The following is a 13507-nucleotide window of genomic DNA, read 5'->3' on the forward strand; positions in this document are numbered from 1 at the left end:
TGCATGGCGGCATGTGTGTTCTTGTCTGTTGGCTATGACGTCATGGCAACTCTAACAATGTGAATACTCATGGCTGTTGTTTTAGTCGAGCTGATCCATGTCGCAGGCGTTGGTTTGAGCCTGGCGTGCAGGTGGGCATAGTCCTCATATGTGTAGATTTTTGAACCAGGGTACTTTGTCATCTGGTAAGTAGATGAACTCCCCTCGTGGGGGGTGTCTGGTCTGTGATCCCCTAGGCCATGGTCTGGATGAGATTGGGGGAGGGTGTTATCCCATTCTCCCACTTCAGTCCCCCCTCTGGTCGACTTGTCGACCACAAAATCATCCTTTTCCTTATCTCCTTTCACTCTCCATACTTTAGTTATTCCGGCCAGGTGCCCGTTGTGGTTGACATGATCTTCAAATGACCAATACATGTAAACGCAGCTGCCGCCAGGTTTGCAGTATACCCATCTTCCAAAATAGCTCCTTGGGTTCCTTGGGTTCTCCACCTTCACAGATGGCGGATCTATGTGATTATCAAGTATCTGTTTGCGCAACCTTTCCCTTTCCTGTATGATCATGTCTGTGTGCTTGTCATCATCAGCTGGCTGTAACGTGTGCATGCCGACCATCTCCATCATTTCGTCCGTTGTACAAGCTCTTCTTCCTTTCCATAATCTCATTCCAATCAATATAGCCACTGCCAATATAATGCATCCTGCAATTCACTTCAGGCCGTCTGACAGCCATGAAGGCATCCAAGACCACAGAAAGGAAAACCAGCTGCCGTCTCCTTTTACTCCTTTACTTTGGTCAACCATTTTCGAGTGCATCGGGGCTAGTTGTGATACTGCTTCAGTAAGTGTTCCATTGTCCGCGTCATTAGCGGAGATAAATGTGCAACTTGATTGTCCCATTTTCACACAAACTCCTCCTTCCATTGCCGTGAGGAGGTCCAGCACATACCTATTTTGTAGTACTACCATTCGTACTACCCTTAGTTCTTCTTTCATTGCATTGAATCCATTGACGTTGAATTGATCGTCATCATTAGCTCCCATCGGGTGATTTGGAGCCATTTTGCATTTCCATATGCCTGTAGTCCTGGATGTATTATTGATGAGAAGAACATTGCTGCTCTGCTAAACAGTCTGTGTTCCGATCTTCCTTGGGATGGAAGTGAGAGCTGTTTCCGATCTTCTCCACAGGTAGTTTCCCATCAGAGGTTCTCCTTGTCTTTTCACTCTCGACAAAACGTTAGTGTCGTCGTTCTCGTCACCTTCGTCAAATGACACAGATCTTTTCCTCCTTCCTTCTCCTTCATCCATTTTGGGGAAGTTGGCCAAGTTGACATGTTTCTGAGGCACAACCAGAGATGGTGCGTTGGCATGTACCATAGTGCATATTCCATTCCATGACGGAGGTAGGCTGTAGTATGCTTTATCGACGCAGGCCCAATAGTGGTCCATTAGAACTGCAGCCCCGGCACCCACCTCAGCTATCAGTATTGTTATATTACAGTTGTTGTTGCTTCCAACATCCACATCCCTGTTGTGTTGATAGCACAGTGTGGGTGCAGTTGGCGGTAGTATAGTTATTGGGTCTTCGTCTTTCTCCAGCCATGTCAGCAGTGGTACATGTTTTACCCACATCATCCAACATTTGTCATTGTGGACTTTTATTGAGTTAATATTTTCTCTTGTTACCATATTGCTCCCAGCCACTCCTATTTCCTATCCTTCATTTGTATATATTTTCCCTGTTATTGTTATTAAAGGTCTTTCCCAAAACCCTTGTTCACCAGCAATTTCCCTTGCATATTAATCACACAGCAGGTATTTTAAAGTTACTCTCTTTGTTTCTCATATTTCAGGACCATCTGTCATGTATCTGAAACCTTCAGTATGTAGGCGTTTGCTATGGTACATCAGATATGTCTTGAGGAAGTTATTTTCATATGGGTATGAGTCCCTTGTTACCCATTGAAGTGATACCACTGTCCCTTGAAATCGTCCTTTCGTTTGGAATAATGCCAAATATATCAGGCATTCCACTGTCTTTGCTAGTACTTCAGTAGCTACAAATGTCCTTGATGCGCTCATAGCATATGGGATCAACGAGCACACGTAGCAGTTCTCCTTAGTTGTCTCCTTACCAATTTTGGTCATGTGCTGATACCACATGTTATTGGAGACGTGTGCTGAATCTGTGAGATATGTGTCAATCCCCTAATATCTCCATATGTGCTACGTTTAACCCTATTTCCATCACCTCTTGTCTTACTTGTACCACCTGACACCGTACCTGTTGCAGCAGAGGGAAGGGGTATGTTAGATTTGGGTGCAGCCACAATTCCAGAAGCTTAGCGTGACTGCCAGACAGAGGCAGCAATTAGACCAGTGATGACCAACACTCCTACTATCTTTATTACAATACCTAATATCACTGTCATTTTGTTCTTACCTTTGCTGCGGTCCTGCAGCTTATTCTTTATGAAGTTAAAGATGCCCACCTGAAAATTCTGAAAACATGCGTTCATTTGTTAGTTTTCTTTAATCAAGCTCTCCCTATCAGATAGTCATTTAGTGCCCAGGCGAAAAGCTGTTCCCACGCTAATCTTAGTGACCTATCTCTCAGAGCTGGTAAGTGCTCATGGAGATGTGGGAATGATTGTTCTATGGCCAAAATGAATGTGTTGTAATACGCACATACCCTTCTCCTTTTTAAATATTTTGGCCTCTTTATATGGTATACAAATTGGTGTGACAGTGCCTCGGGGGTATTGTCATCTGTGGGTAGCATTTACCCCTGGGCAAAACACAACATTAGTAACTTCACTTCCTTTACAACACAATAATATGCGGTACCTGCATGTGCGAGACAAAAAAGAGAAAGAGAACATGCATGTGTTTACATGTGTGGTGCAGTATTCAATTTTGTTAGACAATGTCTTTTATTGGTTAGTGGCAGATACGGGGCTGGGCGGGGCAGCAGTTTGTTTGCTCTGGGATCTCGTGACCATGGGGCGGGCTGTGGGCGATTGTCCAAAGTCTATGGGTGTGTCTGTGGCTGGGAAGGGGTCAGGGGCAGTGTCACAGTTGTTTTTTGTTGTAGTTGCGGCGTCTTTTTCTGTTGTTGGTGTTGCTGATGCTGTTGTCGTTGCGGTGGCCCTGTCGTCAACGCGAGGGCGGGTCTGACCTTTGTAGGGCTTGACGTCGTGCAGGTGATTCCACACCCTCTTGTCGGATAGTTTAATGGCTCTAGGAGCCACCGATTCCACCAGGTGGGGCCCCGTGAATCGGGGGCTATTCCACCTCCTGTTGAAATTGCAGAGGAGAACGTGGTCTTCTTCCGCGATAGTCCACTGTTTGTGCTGCTCTTTTTCCTCATTTGTCTCTTCTGGTTGGCTGATCTTTGACCCGCCCCGCGTGAGCTCGAGCTGTTGTGAGATAAAGGCGACACTAGTAATCAAGGAAGACACATATTCATACATTTCGTCACAAAAAACATTTGCAGAACTTTCATAATCAGTCAGGGCCCTTGAGAGTGGAGTTAGTGGAAGATGCATCTGACGTCCAGTCACCACCTCGTGGGGAGTGAGGTGGTGATCCGACACTGGCCTATTTCTCAGCTCAAACAGGGCCAAGGGGAGGCAGTACAACCAGCTTTTTTTAGTTGTCTGCTTTATTTTGGCACTCTTCTTTTAGCAGGCCGTTCAGGTGTTCACAGATACCGTTAGCCTGTGAATGGTATGCGCATGCAAACTTGTGTTTGATGCCGAGCATTGCAGTGTGCTTGAACATCTCATTAGCAAAGTGTGGGCCATTGTCCAAACTCAGCACTTCGCAAACTCCCCACCTTGGGAAAACTTCCCTCACTAGGAATTTTGCAGCTCTGAATGAGTCCGCATGAGAGCAGGGCCCAGCCTCAAACCACCTTGAAAATGGGCACACCACTACAATAATGTATCTTTGTCCTTGACATACGTTGATCATGTCAATGTAGTCAATGTGCAGGTGTATGAAGGGTCCTTCCGGCCGGGGTATAGTACCTTTTATCACTTGCAGCGTGTGACCGGCTGTGAACTGTTGACAAGTTAGGCATCTGCTGATAAAGTTTGCAACATGTGAATTTAGCTCAGGGCAGAACCAGGCCTCCTTTATGCGTGGTGCGATCACTTCCTTTCCTGTGTGCATGGGGTGGTGTAGTTGCTCCAGAGCTGTGTTCAGTAGGGTCAGGGGCATCACTACCTTCCCTGTATTATTCTGACACCACAATGCATCTGTGGGTGACATTGTGCATCCTCTTTTTACCCATAGCTCCTTTTCTGCCATAGGTGCTGCTGCCTGTAACTCCATTATATGTGTGTCAGGGATGTGTGTGTAACCATCCTTCATCAGCATTTGTCTTGCTCTCACCCTCCCCTTATCTTTTCCTTTTTCTGGCAGTACTGTAATTTTTCCTTGTCCTTTCTACACCTTTCTTCAGAGGAGCTGCAAATGATGATGTCATCAACGTATTGCAGCACCGTGCTCTCCATCTCAATGTTTCCCAAATCCATTTGTATCACTCTGTTGAATATGGATGGTGACTCACAGTACCCTTGGGGCAACCTTGTGTGTTTCCATTTTGTGTTTCTGTATGTGAAGCTTGTCAGGTCCTGCGAGTCAGGGTGCAAAAGTATTAAGAAAAATGCATTTTTGTGCTGGTATTCCACATAGTATGGTGGTTGGGTTGGCTGCTATGGGGTATTCTGCTTCTACAATGTAATTCAAGGGCCTGAGGTCCCGGATGAAACGCCAAGACCCTCCTTTCGCGTTGCGCACTGGGTACATAGCAGTGTTGCAGGGTGATTCTGATGGTATCAGTATGCCATTGTTTATCAGGGCTGTTATTGTTTCATAAATGCCTTCATCTGCCTCTTTCGATAGTGGGTATTGTTTCACTCTCGGTAGTATGGCTCCTTTTTTCAATTTTATTTTCACTCCACAAATGCTTTTGATGCAGCCAACGTCATATGGACTGGTAGTCTACAGGGATGCTGGTACTGCTGCCATGTCTTCCTCATAAAATGGTACTGGTGTAGGGGCAGGTACCTCTAGTGCCATTGGCATTTTTAGTGCCACTTGCTTGTATGTTACCTTCAACCATATATTAATGCTCATCCGAAACACCATCTCTCCCTCTCCATTATCATCTGAGAAGAGCTTCTCATCAGATACCTGTGTAAGCCTGCACCCCTCTGCCAGTGCTATTACAGCTCTCCAGGCCCTCCCCTCCCTGTCCTGGGCATGTACTGTTATGTAGTCTGCAGTTGCCATAATGCCCTCAATGCTTACTGAAATCATTTTTCCTTCTTTTTCACCTGCTGGTGTTTCAGGTCTGAATAGGTAAGCTGCTGGCCTTCTCCAAATTATGCCTTCAATTCCAGGGAACCATGCTATTGCCATGTCTGTCTCATATTGGAAGAGGCCCCTGTCAATTGGCTCAGCCCTGGCCACTGTTTGGCCGCAGTAAGCCTGCAATATTTGTCGTGCTGTGAGCATGTTGATGCCTGGTGTGGAGCAAATTATGCCCTTCTCCGTGAAGGAGATGGTCATGTTCAGTCTGCTCATTATATCCTTTCCAAGTATGTTTACTGGTGACTGTTTCGAGTACAGAAGTGGAAGAGACATGTCGTGATCTCTGATAGATAAGGAGATGTTATCAGTAAAGGGAACCAAACCTCGAGCCCCAGAGAATCCTTGAGTGTACATAGCTTCATCTGACAATTTAAACTTCCCCTCCCTTATGCAAGACCTAGTGGCCCCGGTGTCAACTAGGAAGGAAACATTTGTATCACCTATCGCCACTTGTATGCGTGGTTCCTCTGCAGTGTTAGGTGGTACCGATAGGATGGGACACATCAAAGACATCTGTGGGCTGTCCTATTGTGGGTATAGTGACTGACCGCTCCCTGTGTAAGGGTTGTGACCCAATATTGTCACCTTCCCCAGCTGTGTATGCTGTAGTTGTTCATTAGTTGTTGATACTGCATTGTCCTGTACTTGTGTGAGCTGTTGTACCAGTTGCACTTGATGGTGTAGTGGTGCTATCGTCTGTTGCTGTTGTGGTGTGTTTGTTTGTACCTGTTGCTGTGGTGGTGTGTATGTTTGTATCTGTTGCTGCGGTGATGTGTATGTTTGTATCTGTTGCTGCAGTGATGAGTATGTTTGCACTTGTGTCTGTGGTGGTGGTTGTTGTAGTGGCGCTTGTTGTTGTGGTAGGCATTGTTGTATTCCCTGTTGATGTTGAACCTGTTGTTCTCCAGTATGCCCTTGTTCCCCCCAGGCTGGTTGGGTGGGCCTCATCCTGCATGTGCGTGACATGTGTCCTACCATCCCACATATCCAACATATTGGTGGTTCTATGGTCTGCCATGGGAAACCCCCTGTGTTGTCTTGGTATCCTTGCTGTCCGTTTTGGTAGTAGCCCCTGAACCCTCCTTGTTGTTGTGCCTGTTGGCCATAGCCCCTCCCTCTCGTCATACCACCCCTCCCCCTGTAGTTGGTAGAGTATCCATTTCTCATTTGCATGTATCCTCCTCCTGTGTATACCGTGTATGGTGGGGGCGGGGGCATCTGCTGTGTGATCACTTGTAGCTGTTGTAGTTGTGCTACCTGTTGTTGTGTTGTGCCTTGTGCAACCGTGAACTGTGTGGGGGCGGGTGTTGTTATTAGTGCTCCTTCCATGGCATATTTGGATAGCTTCTTTTGTACCAGTTTTGCCTCTTCGGCCTTCCTATCTTCCGCCTTTTGTTTCATCTTTTCCTGCCACAGCCTGCAGTGGTGTACTATAGTCAGTTGTATTTCCGGCCAGGCTTTAACTTCCATACCCACTATTTTCTTCAGCTGCCTTTGTACTTGCTCCGGGAGTCCTTGTATTAGTATGTGGTAGAAAATTGCTTGTGTTTTATCCCATAGTTCCCGTGTTTCCAAGCGCCACTTCTCCTAAATCTCCTGGATGTAATCAACAGTATCCTCATTCTCACGCATCTTGCGTGACGTTATTGCTCCTATGTCTGACGTGTCTGGGTACTGGACCCTTAAAGCCTGCCACAGCACATGTCTGCAATTTGCAAAATGGCACTCCATCATGTGACGTGTCTGTTACTGTGACCCCTGGGAAACCCGCCCTTTTCCAGATCTCATCTGCAGCATCCCCCAGTATTAAGAGATATTAAGAACCCCTTCACGTCCCCCACCGCTAGTCTTTGCCCCGCAGTGTGTTTTTCCTTCTCATATATCCACTTCCCTGCTCCTCCACTTAGTGAGGGGAGTCTGCATTTAATATTCTCTTTATCGGCATGCTTCCAGGGGACATATTGTGATCTGGCCCCTCCCCTTTCCAGAAGTGGCATTAAATTGTACCCCCTCATTTCCCCCCGTACCCGTGGGGTTATGTTGGTGTATTCATCCTCCTTCTCTGTGTCAGGTAATTCTTCAATCATATCAATAGTACAGTGGTCTGTTCTTCCATCCCCTTCATCCTTCCACCCTCTCCTTTTACCCTCTTGTCTCACCATGGGTGTGCTCACCCGCTCTTCCTCCCTGCATCCTGGGAGGTCTCTAAGTCTGTTGACATATGGGGTGTGTGCAGGGGTGGGTGTCAGTGGGCGTGGTCTTAGAGGTTGTGTTGTTAGAGTGCGTGGCATTTGTACCGGTGTCGGTGTTAATAGTTGTGACTCTCTACTTGCTACCTCTTTTACCTTCTCTTCACCTTGCTGTCATGGGCGCTACTCCCGAGGGGCCAGGACTGGCCCAGCGCTCTCAGAAGCAGACCCGTCTTCCACTACTCCGGACCCAGCAGACCCCTACAGGGGCCCTTTGGACCGTGTCCTGGCGCCTTTGGCGCCAGGCTCATGAAGGGTTTCAGTCCCTGCGCCATAGGCGCCGGGCTCATATTGATAAACAGTGTAATAATGCTTGGGTGGACTTACCTGAGGCAGACCATGCTGCATATTTACCCAGAACAAACCAGTCTGGTTGAAGTCCCCAGCCATCAGGGCTGGGAGGAACTATTCCCTCCATTCAAGAACTCTTTTCTTACCTGGGTGGAACCGGTGGAAGAACACACACTGGAAGCACTTCTCTGCTATTTAAACCACGCCCGATGGAAAACACGTGCTTCGCGTTATTCTGCAGCAGCAGCAGGACGCTCACCGAGTCGGCTCCTGCATTCCAGGTCCAGAGTCATCTTCAGCTTCCGCGCAGCAACCTGTGGATGAAGAAAGACACAGAACAATACTTACCAGATCCCGGAATCCAGTCAGCGGCAAAACCTGCAAAGAATAAACATAAGGTTAGAAAAGTGCAACTCGCTCGCAGCCGCGCCCGCTTACCTGATCCATCCGTGATTGCAACGGAGCTAACCGCGGCCTTCTCTTCGGCAGCTTCTCTGCACCTGAAAGGCAAAGGACATAATTAAAAAGGGGTTCGGGTGAAGGCAGTCGCATTCATCTTAACCTACCAGTTTTTGCACGCGCAGTAGCGGCCGCATCAACCTCAGCATCCCGGCACCTGAAAAACAGGAAAAAGACATTATTAGAGGTGCCATTAAAAGCGGCCAACGATCATTATACTTACGTGCATCGGCACGTGCAGTGGCAACGGATATAAAGCCCGCAGCATCCCGGTACCTGAAAACTAGAAAAAGGACATTATTAGAGGTGCCATTAAAAGAGGCCAATGAACATTATACTTACGTGCATCGGCACGTGCAGCGGCAACGGAAAACTACGCCCACAGCATCCTGAGGCCTGAAACAAAGGAAAAGGGAGATTATTGAGGTGCCCATCTTTTAAAGCCTAAAGACTACAGTATACTTACAGACATCCGCTCGTGCAGTAACGGCGGCATCGCTCTTCGGCATCCCAGCACCAGTGCCACAACTAAGGCCGCAAAAGACTTGCACCTCAACACTGAACTCATCCAGTGACGTAACTGGAATCCACGCACCCCTGCACCAGACGCAGGATGGAGAGCTCAGCATTTATACGCCTAAGGTGAGAGCTCGCCGAGACAAGTAGAAAGCTAGGCTATGGGAGAAACTGGCGATTGGTGGGAGAAGGAATCCCATCAAACGGTGATTAACCCTTTTTCTTCCACCTGCAGAAAACTTACCCTGCAAGTCAGACATTTGATAAGAGGAAGCCCAGTCCTGAGAGTCGTCCGAGCTCTACGCTTTTCAATTGAAGAAACGATAGCAGCCCAGCCGGGATCAGTGCCTCCGTGGGAATCAGGTGAGCGTTACACTTTCGTATCTTCTTCCCTTCTTTCGCAAGACCATGGTGACTCGTGGTTGGTGCGTGTAATGTACAGTTTCTCTAAACTTCCACCATTGCCATCTCCTCCACTTTTTCCTAAACATTCTTCCTCCTCGCTGCAAAATCCATCAGGAAAAGATAATCCCCTCTCTGTGCGTTTTCCGCCCACTGTCACTGTCTTTAGATCTATTAAGTCTGCTTCCTTGTGCTCTCCTCCTTTAACAGCTGCCCCTTGTGTTGATGCTGAAGCCACCTCCAAATCCTGGTGTGTGTATGTTCTTACACCGTGCTCCACCCTCCTATCTCCACTCTCCTCATCTTTTTTTCCTATTATTCCACCACCTATTTCTGCTTTTTTCCTTTTTAGTTCTTCCAACACTTCCGCACTTACCTTCGCTAGTATCCTCTCTTCCTCTTCCTTTCCCATTTTGCCCGTTCCCTTTTTAATATGCTCTCTATTACTTTACCTTAATCATATTTCTGGGCGCTTTCAGATAGAATTTTCTTTTTCCACAGTTCTATTTCCCTTTCTTTCTCTTCCTCCCTCCTTTTCATGTCTCGTTGCTCCGCTCGTGACACCCTCTCTGCTATTGCCTTCATCCGCTCTGCTTCTTTCTTCCTTTCTTCCATTAGTTCCTTCATCCTCTCCTGCTCGTCCCTATTCTCCTTTCTCTCCTTCTTCCTTCCTCATGTTTCTTGCTCGAACTGTCTTATCAGTGAACTTCGTGCATCTCTTAATTCAGCCAACCTCTCCTCCAACATTCCTTCCTCTGCCTTTGACAGTTGACCTTCTCTTGTCTTACTCACCTCTGTCACTGTCTGTGTGTCACCCATTTCATCCTTTGCCATCCTCCTCACTACGTCCACTTCTTCCCCTGTTAATGTCCCTCAGAGCTTCAGGAGCACCTGTGCTGCTACCCATTCGTCTGGTCCTATGGTTGCGATGTGTTCCCCACTTTCTTTCCCCCCCTTCGTTCCTGCCTGTGTGGAGTTTAAGTGCATCATGCTGGTCACCTCCTCCCACCTCTGGTAGCTATCTGTAGGGACATATGGTGGAGGGCTGTATACGGGGTTGGAGTACCCCTCGGCGGCTGTCAGTTGTCTTACTGGGTAAAACCCCCCCTTCTTCCTTCTTCACTACCTTTGCCAGAGGCATATCTTCTGTCCCTTCCTTCTTCACCTTCTCTTCTGATACTGTACCCAATCCTTCTTTCTCCTTCTTCCTCTCTTCTGCGCATAGTGCGTTGCTGCTCGCCGTTCCCTCTTCGTTGTCTTTCGCCTCCTTCACTGCCTTCGTTTCTTCGCTCCCTTTCTCCTCTGTTGCCCCTTCCATAGTAAACATTCCCATTGCCCCTGGCCTGGCTCCCTGGAACATCTTCCATAAGTTGAACACTTCTATATGGTGAGCTAATTTCTTTCCCTTGTACGTGTTGAGTATATATGTCAATAGCAAGTTTTGTCTGTATGACTCAAAACTGCCGTTAGGCGGCCATGGTGTCAGTATTTTGTTGTCTGTTCCTTGTGTCCAGTCGATACTGTACTTGATAATTTTCTCCTTGTATGGTGATAGTGATGTACAAATGTGTTGGAGGGGTGTAGTTAAAGCGTTTCCTCTCATTCCAGACCCCGACCCGTAATATGTGGCCATGTTACAGTTTTGTTTTCTCAATATCAACCTTCTTTACCTGGCCCCGTAAACTGGGTACTTCCGACCGTCCGCTGAAAAGTAATACAATCGCAAAATATACAGTTCTTTTCCTTTATTGTTTGTCCCCCCTGATGTCACCAGTATGGCCCCCTATGGCCATGGCGCACAAAGCCCCCTGCGGCTGCGTGCCCTGTGTGGCATGCTTTTACAGCCGCCCCCCCTTTCCTTTTTCTTCAAACCTCTCCCTCCCCTTTTCCAACCCCCTTGCTGAGCGTGACCAGCGTTCTCCATGCGCGGCCACCTCTCCCCGTTTGCCCCTCCCTTATCGAGGGTTGCCAGCGTTCTCCATGCACGGCCTTTCCCCACTTCCTATCCCCCCGGCCACCCCTTTATCATCACGAGATGGTCGCGGTATCCTATACAAGCCCTACGGGTGACGTCACCAACTTCTTCAAACTACTACCAGCAGGAGACCTTTATAAGATGAAAGAGCGCGCGATATGTTTTAACTCTTTGTGTCCCTCGTAAACCCCACAGCTGTCCTGTCGCTACAACCGGAGCAAGGAAAACCACAATAAACTTTTATAATCGGACTGTGCACGCTGCGTCGCCTCGCGTGTGATATGCCCCTCACCAGGGGAGCTTAACCAGCCAACTATCTTCCGCACTTGAAGACAAACTAGCTACCTCTTGCGGGGAAACTTCATCTACCTAACGAGCTTCAACACTCAATTAGTAGGGATCCTCATCTACTCATTGATCTAAAACGCCAATTCATAGGAAAGCCACACACCTTCCCTACAGGTGCCCATGATCTGAAGAAATCAGTGCCTTCTAACAACCACACGTGGTGCCTTTCCGTCCACTCAATTCACTCCATGACGCGGTAGAGGACAGCCCTTGTGCCTGTCCTGCCACCACTCACTCGTTTATCGTCACTTATTTATCAAATCTTTTACAACACACTGTAAACACCTCCCGCCACCCTTTTCACAACTCCTCCCCCCTCCCGCACAACATTATGTTGCTTGTTGGATGTGTCATACTCACCAAGTTCTCTTGAGGTAGGGCCACTCTACTGCTTGCACCCCTCCAAAGCGGCTCACCACCTCCCCTCGTCTGGACCAAGTCTGGACACTCGCCAACCACGGGCGGGATACTTCTCAAGCGGCTCCCGAGGGCCAATATCCGGATTGCACTGTCCGGTCTTCTCGCAGTTCCGCGATGGTCCTATAGTCCTCAAAAGGGGGCAACGGCAAAGGAGGCCACGCTGCCGGGTCACCTCGTAGGCCTTGGAATAATGCTCTCAGGGAAACAGACCTCAAACAGATCTCAGCAGTGCCTCCAACTTGTCGGGGTGATTATCCCGGGGGCCGGCAGAGCCGTCCGCGGACCTCTGGGCTAGTGAGGCCCCAACTCCTCCCGCATCCCAGAAGGAGTATGACACACGCACACAAGGAGCAAGGCAATGACTGCTGTTTATTAGAGTAACGGCAGGGATACGCCTAGTCCGTATGCATCCGGAGAAGCTCTCATCGTTAGTGGGGCTCGCAGGCCCTTTTTACAGCAGTATGACGCGCTACTTGCGTCACCTGGGAAAAATCATCACAAAACCTATTGCCACTTTGGATTGGTTCCCCGAGTGGTAGGGTTAGTATATGTCCCCTATAGGGAGAGATATTAGTGGTGGAGGACAGGTCAGGTGGTATACTTGGGCTGTCCCTAACAGTTGCTACTTTGGAATTGTTACAAGGGGACCCTTGGTGATTGGCTAGGAGTAGTGGCGTCAGTAATAAACCCCCTGTATTCTGATTGGTTCTCCCGCGAGCCCCCAAGCCTGGGACCATCACTGTTCCCAGCCCGCGGTGTACCTGACATTAGCAACAATGTGCAACTATGTGTTAGTGCGGACAATGGACAGGTCTGCTTATGGGCTGATGAGCAGGTCTTTCCCATCACTGTATGTGTCCATCTTTGCTGCTTTGTTGTTGCAACCTGTGTCCCAGACGTGGGACCCAGGTGGCTTCTCAACTTGTAAGCTTGGCATCTTGTCAGTTCTGCTTGGTCACTTGTGGAGAGACCGTAGCTGGAGTGGAATTAAGAGCATTAGATTTTGTATTCTGTCTCTGTGGGCTTGGCACCTGCAGGTGTAACCGTGGCGCTGGGCGTGCAGCGTGCGGGTTGCAACATCGTGGCCTTGGCTGTGGGCTCTCGTTAGGGGCTCGTTCTGCATGGTCAGCACTTGTATTTTGCTCTGGGAGGGTTTTCATTTGCGAGGCTCCTGCCTGGGGACTCTTGCTTGCGGCCTACTTGGGCCTAGTTTCTGGATGGCGGTACATAATCCATAATATGGAGGTCGCGGGGCGACAGAGTGTCACAGGCAGCATTAGATATACATGGTGGTGTCCTCATAGGGATGAGTGGTGAGAGAAGCGTCAGCAAGCATGTACATGAGCTCTTCAGGTGTCTTGCGTTTCTGCGGTGCTGTAGAAGGCCTATGTGAAAAATAACAATGATGCATGTCTGTGGGTGTGACAGTCCGCTGCGTCGTAGCACTGAGTATGTTCTTTGTG

General features: G+C 48.4%; 1 protein-coding gene across 9 annotated transcripts in view; it reads left to right on the plus strand.

Annotated features, from left to right (window-relative positions):
• The window catches only part of SLC4A5 (solute carrier family 4 member 5), an 802545-nt gene that overhangs the window by 366247 nt on the left and 422791 nt on the right, over window positions 1–13507 (plus strand). The gene's annotated exons all lie outside the window — the stretch shown is intronic.

The sequence above is a fragment of the Ambystoma mexicanum genome, chromosome 10, assembly GCF_040938575.1.
Source record: "Ambystoma mexicanum isolate Mex_15411 chromosome 10, UKY_AmexF1_1, whole genome shotgun sequence".
Lineage (NCBI taxonomy): Eukaryota > Metazoa > Chordata > Amphibia > Caudata > Ambystomatidae > Ambystoma > Ambystoma mexicanum.